Below are 14,494 nucleotides of genomic sequence, written 5' to 3'. Positions count from 1 at the left end.
GTATTTGGTAAGGAATTATCGCACTTTTTCGATTTTTCGAAATTTTCGATATCGATAAAGTGGGCGTGGTTATTGTCCGATATCGTTCATTTTAAATAGCGATCTGAGATGAGTGCCCAGGAACCTACATACCAAATTTCATCAAGATGCCTCAAAATTTACTCAAGTTATCGTGTTAACGGACAGACGGACGGACGGACGGACGGGCATGGCTCAATCGAATTTTTTTCGATACTGATGATTTTGATATTTGGAAGTCTATATCTATCTCGATTCCTTTATACCTGTACAACCAACCGTTATCCAATCAAAGTTAATATACTCTGTGAGCTCTGCTCAACTGAGTATAATAAAAAAGCACTAAGCGTAAAAATTTAAAGGTGATAATTTTTGGACAATTTTAAATTTAGTACGAATTGAAGATGTAGTTGATTTATAGCTTCTCTTTTGCATTGGATTTATGGGATTTTTCCAACTCATTTAAGCGTTGCAACAATTCGGAAAAATGTTGTGCTGATTGTTCCACAGACATATTCTCTCTATTTGCTGAACATTTACTTTTTAAAGTTGTCATATACATCTTTTTATATAAGTCCACTAATTTTTTCGGATCAATGCCATTAAGCTATAATTTTATCAAAGTTTTTAAAGTATTTTGTAAACGACTTTCAAATAGCACCATATGCTTGCAGAGCTCATCATTTGGTGTATTACTTTCTGTGGCAATTACTTTTGATTTTAGTAACAAAGTTAAGGCGGTTTGCAATTGCTTGATTTTTTGCATAGTTGTTGATGAAACTGAAATTAGTATTTAGTATTTAGGAAAGTTAGTAATTTCGGAAGCTTATATGTACATACCTTCGGTTAAGAATTCTTGCAATGATAACTTTCCAGCTGAACTACCAAATAATCGCTGGCTTCGCGTAAGCTATCTAAAATATCAGCGGCACATTCATAATGATGTTTGCATAATTTTAAGGTTGCTTTCGGTTTTGTGGAGCAATCAGTGCAGCTATTACGTAACTGACTGTAGTGAAATGATGCGATGCTAGAAAAAATATATTGTAACGAATTTACTTGCAAATCCTCTTATTTGCAATCCTCTGCTAAGTTCATATCACTAAACTGTTGAATAAATAACTCCAATTTGTAATAATGCAAAATGGCCTTTATTAAAGTACTTCACAATAAAACTCAAACTGTGCAACGCATAGCTTGCTTAATAACCAAACTGATTGATAGCTCAAATGAAACTCTACTATTCAAAATAATACTGCTCTTGCTCGCTAGATAGCGTCTTAGTCATAACTGCTTGACAACTCAAATCAAACTGAATTTCAGCGCCTCTACATCTGAGGCCCTTTATACTCTCTGGTTTCCTCGTTCGCATCTTCTAGAATCTACTAGCATTGTCCATGAGCTCTCAAACTTCTCAGCTATAACTAAAATTGCACGATTTTATAGCTTCTCTCATACCCCATGCTTGTATGTGTGAGCGACACTTCCACAATTATAATTACCTACATTTAGGAGCATCTCAAATAAGATGTCTGCACATGGTTGTGCCTTGCTTCTCAGCTGCGTGTACCTACATATGTGTGGACATAATGATTGAAATATTGATGTGAATGTTTGTAGTATACAGTCTCTCGCGCACACATAGTCGTATAAGTAAATGCATCTGTGTGTGACATCTCTCGGCTGCCTTATATATGTGTATACATGATTTGATTATTGACGTAAATATCGCTTAGCATGGCCTTAGTATCGCCTTAGTGATGGTATAGCTTAATGATGCTAATATCCGTGACACTGCCCTACACCTGAGTCTGATCGTCCCGATCAGACAAATCTCTCGATCTAAACGCTGCTAATCTCTCCAAATGAACCACTTTCATTTTGGTTCGTGGTTTGGTAGTGGTCTGTATGCGGTACACTACATCGTTGATCCGTTTTACAACTTTGTATGGGCCTTCCCAGTTACACTGCAATTTCGAGGACAAACCTTTTTTTCGGTGTGGGTTGTATAGCAGCACCAAATCTCCCGCCAAGAAACCTTTCGAATTATTGTTCTCATGTTACCTGTGTTTCAACGTACTACTCAATACCCTGGTTCGTTCATTCACACTCTGTTGTTTGGCCGATAACTACTTCGTAGAGCTTGCGCTGGACGGATTTGCTTTGCATAATCAGTATCGTTCCCACGTTTCCCCATAGTAGTGCGCTCTGGCTTGAAACTACCCTCGCATTCTTTCTCGGAAATTCATTGCTTCGTTTTCCTGCGTCTTTTAGGTTTTGTCAATGCCAGTGTTTCTCTCGCAGGTACTTTTGATTTTGATTTATTTGGCCCATTCGATCTATCAACCTTTGCCTTTGACTTTCGTGGTCTTTGTCGAGTCTTTTCCACCAGTAACCGATTACTGCTGAACCCTTTCTCCAAACTAGAGTTAAGTGGTATGTCCTGGTTCTTATGGCGCATAATTTTTCTCCGCATATCGATCCTGATGTCATGGTTAACCGAGAAGTCCACTCCCAATATGACTTCATCAACGATCTCCGCCACAACGAATTTGTGTAGAACCAGACTTTTCCAATTAATACCTCACATACCACTTCGCCTTGGACTTGATTATACTCGCCTGTGACCGTACGCAACCTTGCTCCAGGTAATGACTTTACTCTCCTGTAGACCAAATCAGATCGAATCAACGAATGAGATGCCCCCGTATCTACAGTCAGTACACGCTCTTTACCATCCACATTCCCTCTGATGGTAGGACTGCTTGATTTCCATCCAATCTGCGACACAGATATCACAGGACATTCAATAGCCGGGGCAAGTTTTCGTTCTTTACATCCGACACGCTCTTGCTCATTTCCGCCAGCTTTGCGTTTACGGCCACCCACATTGTTGGAACTATTAGGACCAAGATCGCAATGACGTGCAATGTGACCTGGGTTGCCGCACTTGAAATATTTAATAACTCCTGCATTCTTCTCTTGAGATCCCTTCAGTGCTTCCAAAATTGTGTCTGCCCACTCTGGCCTTTCTACTTCCACACGGCGTGTTTTGAAAACTGGCTTACACAAAAGCGACGCTGTTTCGTGAATCAGAGCATGCGATACCGTTTCAGCAAATATTAGTTTTGGATTCGCATATGTAGCCCGCTTCGTTTCGACGTCCCTTATGCCATTTGTGAAACTCTGGATTTTTACTCTTTCAGTGTATTCCACGGGTGCGTCTGCATTTTCAAGATGAGCCAATCTTTCAATATCTGAAGCAAACTCCTGCAATGTCTCATTTGCTTTTTGGTAGCGGTTTTGCAACTCAATTTGGAATATCTGTTTTCTATGCTCGCTTCCATAACGTCGTTCTACAGCAGCCATCAATGCTTCATAATTGTTCCGCTCTCCTTCGGGAATCGTCTGTAGGATTTCCGCTGCTGTCGCCTTCAATGCCACGAACAGTGCAGCAACTTTATCTTCCGCATTCCAGTTGTTCACTGCTGCGGTCTTCTCAAACTGTAGCTTGAAGACCTGGAAAGGACCAGAACCGTCAAAAGATGGAGTTTTTACCTTCGTATTACTCGCTGAAGCAGCCGGCCGATTAAGTTGCAATTCCTGTATACGACCTCTCAACGCATCCACCTCTGCCTCGAATTTTTCTTCAAACTGCATTATTTTTTCGTCCATGCTCGCTTCGAGTTTTGATGATATACGCGCCTCTTGTGCTTTTAGTTGTACTGTTATGCGTGTCTCTTGTTCTTTCAGTTGGGTTGCCATATATGTCTTTTGTTCTTCCAGCTGTGATGACATATTTGTGGATATTTGTGATGACATTTCTGTTATACGTGCCTCTTGTGCTTCAATCTTCGCTGTTATACGGTTCTCCTGCGATTCCATTTGTGATGACATGTTGGTAGATATTTGTGATGACATTTCGGACATTTGTGCCGATATTGCAGCCAATATTATGTTCAGGTCTGTGTTCGCCATTGTCTGCGGTGTTTCTTCCATTTTTGTTATTTCCTAACCACCAAGATGAAAGTCATACTCTTCCACATCAATTCCTTCTGCTTTCATTGCCTCTCGTATCCGTGCCTGAAGTTCAAGTTTAACGCCGCTTGTATTCAATCCACGGCTCTCCAACTCCTTCTTTAGTTGCTGGATCTTCAATTCACTGAACTTTGCCATGTCCTTGTTGTCCTCTGGAATTTATTCAACAATCCCACTTCTGACACCAATTGTAACGAATTTACTTGCAAATCCTCTTATTTGCAATCCTCTGCTAAGTTCGAATCACTAAACTGTTGAATAAATAACTCCAATTTGTAATAATGCAAAATGGCTTTTATTAAATTACTTCACAATAACACTCAAACTGGGCAACGAATGGCTTGCTTAATAACCAAACTGATTGATAGCTAAAATGAAACTCTACTATTCAAAATAATACTGCTCTTGCTCGCTAGATATCAAACTGAATTCCAGCGCCTCTACATCTGCGGCCTTTTATACTCTCTGGTTTCCTCGTTCGCATCTTCTAGAATCTACTAGCATTATTCATGAGCTCTCAAACTTCTCAGCTATAACTAAAACTGCACGATTTTATAGCTTCTCTCATACCCCATGCTTGTATGTGTGAGCGACACTTCCACAATTATAATTGCCTACATTTAGGAGCATCTCAAATAAGATGTCTGCATATGGTTGTGCCTTGCTTCTCAGCTGCGTGTACCTACATATGTATGTGTGGACATAATGATTGAATTATTGATGTGAATGTTTGTAGTATACAGTCTCTCGCGCACACATAGGCGTATAAGTTAATGCATCTGTGTGTGACATCTCTCGGCTGCCTTATATATGTGTATACATGATTTGATTATTGACGTAAATATCGATTAGCATGGCCTTAGCATGGCCTTAGCATCGCCTTAGTGATGGTATAGTTTTGTGATGCTAATATCCGTGACAATATATTTGGTTTAGTTGCAATAACCCTAAATAATTTAGAAAACTCACCGTTTGTGTATGAGTCCAGAGCGTTAAGTGTAGAGAATCTCTCTTGAGCCAGGATGATCTAAATCACAGAGTTTCAATGATGTTTGCAACAAATCTAGCACTTTTTTATACTCAGTTGAGCAGAGCTCACAGAGTATATTAAGTTTGATTGGATAACGGTTGGTTGTACATATATAAAGGAATCGAGATAGATATAGACTTCCATATATCAAAATAATCAGGATCGAAAAAAAATTTGATTGAGGCATGTCCGTCCGTCCGTCCGTCTGTCCGTCGGTTAACACGATAACTTGAGTAAATTTTGAGGTATCTTGATGAAATTTGGTATGTAGGTTCCTGAGCACTCATCTCAGATCGCTATTTAAAATGAACGATATCGGACTATAACCACGCCCACTTTTTCGATATCGAAAATTTCGAAAAACCGAAAAAGTGCGATAATTCATTACAAAAGACAGATAAAGCGACGAGACTTGGTAGATGAGTTGAACTTATGACGCAGAATAGAAGGTTAGTAAAATTTTGTACAATGGGCGTGGCACCGCCCACTTTTAAAAGAAGGTAATTTAAAACTTTTTCAAGCTGTAATTTGGCAGTCGTTGAAGATATCATGATGAAATTTGGCAGGAACATTACTCCTATTACTATATGTACGCTTAATAAAAATTAGCAAAATCGGAGAAGGACCACGCCCACTTTTAAAAAAAAAATATTTTTAAAGTAAAATTTTAACAAAAAATTTAATATCTTTGCAGTATATAAGTAAATTATGTCAACATTCAACTCCAGTAATGATGTGGTGCAACAAAATAGAAAAATAAAAGAAAATTTCAAAATGGGCGTGGCTCCGCCCTTTTTCATTTAATTTGTCTAGGATACTTTTAACGCCATAAGTCGAATAAAAATTAACCAATCCTTTTGAAATTTGGTAGGGGCATAGATTTCATGACGTTAACTGTTTTCTGTGAAAATGGGCGGAATCGGTTGATGCCACGCCCAGTTTTTATACACAGTCGTCCGTCTGTCCTTCCGCATGGCCGTTAACACGATAACTTGAGCAAAAATCGACATATCTTTAATGAACTTAGTTCACGTGCTTACTTGAACTCACTTCATCTTGGTATAAAAAATGAACGAAATCCAACTATGACCACGCCCACTTTTTCGATATCGAAAATTACGAAAAATGAAAAATATACCATAATTCTATACCAAATACGAAAAAAGGGATGAAACATGGTAAGGTAATTGGATTGTTTTATTGACGCGAAATATAACTTTAGAAAAAACTTTATAAAATGGTTGTGACACCTACCATATTAAGTAGAAGAAAATGAAAAGTTCTGCAAGGCGAAATAAAAAACCCTTAAAATCTTGGCAGGTATTACATATATAAATAAATTAGCGGTATCCAACAGATGATGTTCTGGGTCACCCTGGTCCACATTTTGGTCGAAAACGCCTTCACATATACAACTACCACCACTCCCTTTTAAAACTCTCATTAATACCTTTAATTTGATACCCATATAGTACAAACAAATTCTAGAGTCACCCCTGGTCCACCTTTATGGCGATATCTCGAAAAGGCGTGCACATATAGAACTAAGGCCCACGCCCTCTTAAAATACTCATTAACACCTTTCATTTGATACTCATATCGTACAAACAAATTCTAGAGTCACCCCTGATCCATCTTTATGGCGATATCTCGAAAAGGCGTCCACCTATAGAACTAAGCCCCACGCCCTTTTAAAATACTCATTAACACCTTTCTTTTGATACACATATCGTACAAACAAATTCTAGGGTCACCCCTGCTCTACCTTTATGTCGATATCTCGAAACGGCGTCCACCTATGGAACTAAGGATTACTACCTTTTAAAATGCTCATTAAATTAACCAAGTCCCATATTTCTGCGCTACTTTTCCTTGAACCCAACACATCTTTCGCTTTTTCGTAATTTACAATCGCCCCATTATAAAACAGTTTTTGTTTGCGCACAAAGTCGATGCTTTAATAGCAAGATAAGCTGTTAGAATTGCATAATAACTTTTTAAATAATTGTGTTTTTACTTTTCTTCAGGCAAATATAAGTGCGCTCGAAAACGCATGAAGCGGCCCATGTTGCAATATAAAAATGGCAAATTGACATTATCCTGCACTTCGATGAAGGCCAAAATTCCGCGTATCAAGCAGTCATAAGATTTCATTGCCAATTTCATATAAATCGGCCCTTCTGGCTTTTCCACTTGCTTTTTGTCTTCTTTTTCGGTTTGAATTTCTTTTCTACCTTGCGCCCAGTACATGCACTTCAGGCCTGACTCATTGCGCACATTTCCCAAACGGCGTAGCAGCTCACTTTTTGCATCTTCATCTGTCGCAATCTCATAATTCATAATACATTCAATCGCGTTTTCATAACATTCACAGCTGGATATCATTAAATGTTCAACATTAGCCAATGGTGTAATCAATTCAATGAGATCATCTACGGAAGAACGAAAGAAAGTAAAACCAGCGAATAATCAAAGCAATTTCCAAATAATTTTACCCAGATCTTCATCTTCATCCTCTTCATATACTGGCTGCGTGTCGGAATCAAAATCGGAGTTATCAAATTTAGGCGCTTTTGGATCTTTACCAGCAGGCACATGCAAATCAGATAATATATAATGAGATGAAGTAACAATCTGTGGATATTTTTCCTTAGGAAGCAGCTTGATGCAGTTGACTAGTAAAGCCTTAATGTTACCCGCCATAAAATAAGACGTTTTTTAAAATTTTCTTGATACCATGTTTACACGACAGTAGCGACCGACATATTAGAACACGTTTTAAGTTTAGATTTTGATTATTTTAACTTACATATCTGTATATTTTACTTGCAGTATGTAGTATTCACCATTCGTATTTGCTTGCCAATTTTTCTAACAGGGCAACTTTTCGTTTTCCAGCTCAAATTCCCTTTCCAAAATTTCTTTAAAATTTCTTTGAACTGTTTAATGGCTTCGCTTCTAGCCCTTTTCTTTTCTTCCACTTCTCCTTTTTTAATTAAATTTTTTTTTTATTTCGCGAGAAGTTCGTTTTTTGCGTCCGACTGAATCAGGGGAAGAATTAGATTGTGAAGAAAATGAAAAGGAATTTGAGCAGGAAGGGAATGAGATACCGGTGAATGTGGCGCAGCCGGTAATTATACTTAATATGGGTGTATTTCCAAAAAATTCGTCCATGAGCTCCATATACGGAGCAAAACATGGACTTGCACCTGTGCTGCGGTTGTTGTCCCGCGCCGCCTTATAAACCTGAAGGAGTGTTCTTATATTTGACTCCAAACACACCGGAGTTCTGTCTGAGTCCTAAGAGAAGGATATACATATGACTTTAAATCTTAAAATAGAAGTATTACATATGTGTTCTTATATTTGACTCCAAACACACCGGAGTTCTGTCTGAGTCCTAAGAGAAGGATATACATATGACTTTAAATCTTAAAATAGAAGTATTACATATATGTTCATAACATACCGATATACCCAATGACACCATGTCTCCCAAAACATTGGCGTAGGCCACTCTCTTCTTTTTGGGGTGCTCGAATTCTGCTTTTCGAGCCAGATATCATCTCAGGAATCCCATTGTTTCTTCACCGGACCATCTTCTGCGTTTTTTAGCCAGAGAAATAAATAAAGATAAAGAGTCATATTTTTTTAATAATTATTAGTAACATTTGCTGAGGAAAAGTGAACAGTTAAGTCGCAGCACAGCTGAACAACACTTTTGAAATATGTCCAGCAGGGGTATCACCGAGCCTGGTAATGCATTGTACAAACGGGCCCTTGAAATTGTCCACATGTTGTTTCTAAAATTTTCCGAAAGCCATGCTGATGTTTGGCAAGTTCCAGGTTTGCAGTGAAAAAGGGGAGCAGTGTAGCTTCTTGGCTACTAGCTATAAGAGAGATATCGGACGATATGAATCTCCATGGTTAGTTGGTTTACCAAACTTTAGTAGCGGTATCACCACAGCTTTCGACAGTAGCGAAGACTTTAGAAACCGTTATGCTCCCACATTTTACGGCGAATTTCGGTTAGACATTGCTTCCGCAAAATGCACAGCACTACCACCGCGCTAAACGCCATAAAGACGAACTGAACCAGCAAAAACCTCATCATAGGACAGGGATCATGGCACTTGACCTGTCAAAAGGTATTGAAACAGTTAACCACTGAACACTACTCCAAGAAATAGAAGGTTCACCTCATCCCCCTCATCTAAAAAGATCGGCCACAAATTATCCTAGTGGTCGGCAAGCGTCGGTTAAAAGGGGATACCGCAGGGTGGTATTTTTCCCCACTTATGTTTATTTTCAGAAGTTACCATAATTTCCTATGCCGACGACAGCACAATAATGACAACAGGGCCTGCCCCCAATATAGACTAATTAGTTTCCAAAATCTCCCGGCTTTCTGGTTCTGTCTCCTCGCACAATCTGGTACTGTTACCGGCCAAGTCTACGGCCACGCTGTTTGCGACGTGAAAGCAATAGATGGCGCAAATATTTGACGTTCACGTATTGCGTTGTACCATTCGACAACACTCTTACCTTCAAGGTCTCCGAAATTGTCTCTAAAGTACAAAACCGCAACAAGATCCACAAGTCACTTGCCGGCAGCACCTGGGGGAAGAACAAAGAAACGCCACTATCAACTTACAAACCATTTGACCGGCCGCTCATGGTCCTCACGTCACCAGTCTCAGCGCCTGACTTAAAAAACACACACTGGAAAATGTTGCAGGCCAGCCAAAATACTGCGGTTATAACTGCTACGGAATGAACGCAATTTAACTGCCGGACAGAATTTGACACAGTGCCGTGAACGAAAGTGGTAACTATGGATGGAAGGAAGGGCACAATATGCATTGTGATTGCAAATCCTAGCGAAAAGATCATTTGCAAACTCACGGCGCATCTTGAAATATGGATGCTGCTAATTTAACTACGCAACAACTACAACTGAGGGCAAAATGCGTGGTATATTACCATGTAAATCTTCATAACTTAAATATCTTTGATTTTCCTCCATGTTGTTCCAAAAAATGTTCCTCCACCAAAGAAATGACTAGTTTGTGTTGTATTTTAATAGCTGTATTTCGTTGCTAACTAGTACAATTAAAACACTAGCTAGCTTACCGAATTGCATGGAAAGCAACAATAAAAAGTAATCGAGTTGAGTTGGCTAAGCGCTCTCAGTTGAAACCGCTTAGGTAATTGTCGACCTGATTGATAGTGTTGTATAGTGTTGCATATTCAAAAATAGGGCACTATTGTGAACGAGCGAATGAAATGAACATATGAATGTGCAGATAAACAAAAATAACAAAATAACAGCGTGGCGGCAGGGTGACATACATACAAACAAACACAGGCATTTCATGTATTTTGTTTTTGTAATTCTCTGGTTGAGTGTCAAAAACATACTGCGCTAGAAGTAGAAATGTCAAAGCAGGGAAAAAAAGTAACAATTAGCTGATAAACCTCCACCATCTGTACGGTTTTGGCATAATGAAACTGTTTAGCTAGTTGAAGCGTTTTCTTCAAGCTCGCTTGAAAAAAAATACACCTAATGTAAAATGAAATATTTCTACAATTTTTGTTTTGTTTTGTTTTGCGCTTTTTGAGTGACGTTGGCTGCGATAGTTCTATATGTCAAACAATTTCCTTGGTGTATTTTATACTTCATTCACAAGAGAGCAATTTTTTCTATTTTCAACAGTACCTCTCAACTCGCTTATTGATTAGCCGACTTCACGAGGACTGGATAAAATAAGCGAGTTAGTGTTATTGCTTTGAATGTAATTCGATGAATAAGCGAGTGTTTTTTCGTGCTCGCTGAGAATAGAACGCGCCTTTCGATAAAAATCTATTCTTATTTTATACCTGATTATTTAATTGAAGGAATGATTATTCATACTAATAATTATGCTCAGTTATTGAAGGAAGTACGCACTGCACAATTTAGTCGAATGACGAGGTGGAGAGATGTCAGCAGAGAGGAGTTGAAGTTATTTTTTGAAGTCATTATGTATATGGGTTTGAATCCTTAGCCATCAATCGAGCACTATTGGAAATTGGACGTGCTTTACTATAATCCTCTTATGCACAAAATAAATATGTCATACAATAGGTTCGTCTCAATTCTAAGGTGTTAACATTTTACAGAGGTCCAAATAGGTGTTACTGGAGAACAAAGAACTCATAAAATAGAGCCACTATGAGGTGGGTTTGGTCAAAGGCTGAGGCATGCTCAAGTCAATCCAGAGTCGGATGGAGGTCCCACTTCCCCCACCTAAATAAATACACAGTAAATTAGTGTTTTGATTTCGAACACACACACACACGCGGCTCTCAGGCTAAAATATCCACAACCTTCAATCCAGGAGAGAGAGAGAGAGAGATGTTCCCTAGGTAGTGTCGCTGAGAATATATTATAATCCAAGGACGACGGCTCTCCGCAAAGAGAGAGTACTAGCTAGCGGTGGCTCAGATGGTGAAGACGACGGTGGCTCTCGCCAAGGGGTGATAACGGCGGTAGTTAGGATCACGCCCGAAGAGAGAGTATTGGATGACGGTGGCTCTCACCAAATAGCTATGACAACGGGTGGCTAGACTCCGGGATGGGATGTCCGAGGATCGGAAAGGCGACTCAGAGGAGATGATGACAAAATATTAGCGTTGCCCAATGGGCCGGGGGGGGGGGGGGGGGGGGGAAGTACCATCGGCAGGACCAGTGTTGTCACTTCTAAAATATATTTAGTGGTAGATTTTCAAAAAAGGGTGGTAGATCTCCTGAAAATATTAGTAGAATTCTCAAAAACATTAAAACCAATTTTTTTTCAAATTATTATTATTCAACGACTAAAACGAATATAACAACTTCAAGTGCATTAACAACATACATATAAACATCTGTATGAAAAGTACGTGTATACTGTATAGGCTTTAGACCTTATCAAATAAAAAAATATAATTAAATAATAGTGGGACTCTCACCTAGTTTTTAATTCTGAAGTTAATAGTCGGTAGTTTTTAGGCGTTTTTTTTTAAATAAACTATTTGAATAAGTATCAAAGAAATAATCTTTGAACATTTTTTTACTACAAAAACCTTAACAGCTGAAATTGATAATCAAATGCGAACTACTACCAAGAACTTTAACAAGCCATGTGTGGATACGACTAAAGTTAATTTACAGTATCCAAATATTCCATTTTTCATAACACATAATTCAAACATATAATAATACTACTACGAAACCTTAAAATAACAAATTACTTCAATGGTATCCAACGAATACGAATAGTCCGAATCTAATGAAATAGACTTGTGCATTAAAACAATTTATTTTTTAAATCTTACAACTTACATCCGTGACATCGAAAGCATTCATCGGATTCTGCAATCGACGGCTGAGTGGAATATCGCTCGTATCTCGGCTGCCAGTTCGAGAATGCCTTCCTCGGTAGGCCGAGATACAGCAAGTACCTTCCAATCCTGTCTCGGCATATTCGGATTCTGATTCTGCAGAAGTCGCAGTGTATCTTCCCACTTCATCACGCATTGTATCCATACCTTAACTTTTGGTACCGTGGGGATTTGCGCTTTATCCACCACCTCAAACTGCGCGTTCGTGCCTTGCCTTTGGAGGTTTGGAACCACTTCCTCCAGCCACCGCAAGTTCGCGATATTGTCGCGCGCTATCATTTTCACACCATTATACCATCCCCCCTAATCAAAGGTTGGAAGCGGCTTACTTGGTTGTTTCCGCATCATCTTAAGCATTAAGCTAATAAGCTCTCTTTCCACAGATCTCCACCTTTCAGTAGTAATTTGTCCGAAAGGACTGCTACGATCAACCAGCGCCACAGTCAGTGACTGCTTTGCCACATCACTCATCTTCTCGGGAAAAGCCGGAGTCTTAGTGTTATCTCCCTTTGGCACCTCCGAGAAAGCCGGAGTCTTAGCGTTATCTCCCTTTGGCTTATCTTCTACTTCCGTAGTTGGAACTACCCTCTGACTCGCAACTTTCGAGGTAGTTGCTACCTAGCTATTGGGGCCCATCTGTCTTACAGCTTTGGGCCTACTTGTCTTGTCTATGCGAAAGCCCTGCCTCGCGGCTCTCGGACTGGGTGCTTTCTGCCTCTTGAAACAGACTTATCACCTTCCGCCGAACGTTGCCTCTTCATTCTGCCATTCGACGCTTCTTCCTCCTCGTACCGGTTGCAGAACCGAGGGTTTCTCGCAGCAAACCTTTTGAACTGCTTTCGACCTATTTCTACCGCCTCATGGGCCCATTCCAAGAGCTCGATCTGCACTTCTGTTGGGTCGGCCACTGCTCCCATGCGTTGGACAATTCTTAGTGATGTACGGTACTGCCAGAGAGCTCCTTTACCTTCCTCTGCTCCGTACCCTTCCCCACTCTTCTACTCCGTTTTCAGTTGTGTGCTTTTACAACACGGAGTTCATTGAATCAGCACTACTCTCGCTCCGCATCGCTTAATGCGTATTTCTCGTCCTTGGCTTGCGACTTAGTCCTCCTCTTATCATCCTCCTTATTACAATTTGGTAATGGGTTCGTCATCTTGGTCGTACGAACACCTGCCCGACAAGGCGGGCTCAGCGGTCCAGTATTATATATGGGGAAAGAACCGTCAGCCACAGCAGCGCCCCTTACTGTGGTAAGGCCATCAATACTTCCCGAGGTGGCCCGGTATGGGGAAGGCTCCGTTCGAATACAGCCGAATTTATCCCCTGGTTGCAAATCGTCCAATAGGCACGGTCCGCATAACACCCTGGATTAGGGGGTTGGCAGTTCTTGGTCACCGACATCCCGCTGCCCTCTTATGAGGCAAAACGGCGTAGTTGTCAGTCTTAAATAGCTCCGCCTCAAAATCGGGCGCTATTAAGTTCGGTTAAGCCCTCACACCAACGACAAGTTGCCTATCCTAGTGAGGGATTTAATGCCATAAGTCGAAGAAAAATTAACCAATCCTTGTGAAATTTGGTAGGGGCATATATTCTATGACGAAAATTGTTTTCTGTGAAAATGGGCGAAATCGGTCTGTCCTTCCGCTCGGCCGTTAACACGATAACTTGAACAAAAATTGAGATATCTTTACTAAATTTAGTTCACGTACTTATTTGAACTCACTTTATCTTGGAATAAAAAAATGGCCGAAATCCGACTATGACCACGCCCACTTTTTCGATATCGTAAATTACGAATAATGAAAAAAAAAATGCCATAATTCTATACCAAATATGAAAAAAGGGATGAAACATTGTAATTGGATTGGTTTATTGACGCAAAATATAACTTTGGAATAAACTTTGTAAAATGGGTGTGACACCTTCCATAATAAGTAGAATAAAATGAAAAAGTTCTGCAGGGAGAAAGCAAAAGCCCTT

General features: G+C 39.7%; 2 pseudogenes; both read right to left on the bottom strand.

Annotated features, from left to right (window-relative positions):
• Window positions 1–433: 433 nt before the first annotated feature.
• LOC137236801 (erythroid differentiation-related factor 1-like) lies at window positions 434–8,103 on the bottom strand (annotated as a pseudogene).
• A 476-nt stretch (window positions 8,104–8,579) lies between these two features.
• LOC137236795 (uncharacterized) overlaps window positions 8,580–14,494 on the bottom strand; it is a 123,622-nt pseudogene continuing 117,707 nt past the window's right edge.

The sequence above is a fragment of the Eurosta solidaginis genome, chromosome 1 (assembly GCF_040869045.1).
Source record: "Eurosta solidaginis isolate ZX-2024a chromosome 1, ASM4086904v1, whole genome shotgun sequence".
NCBI classification, from domain to species: domain Eukaryota; kingdom Metazoa; phylum Arthropoda; class Insecta; order Diptera; family Tephritidae; genus Eurosta; species Eurosta solidaginis.
The sequence above is the reverse complement of the archived record's forward strand: the minus strand, read 5'-3'. Positions and strand labels throughout refer to the sequence as shown.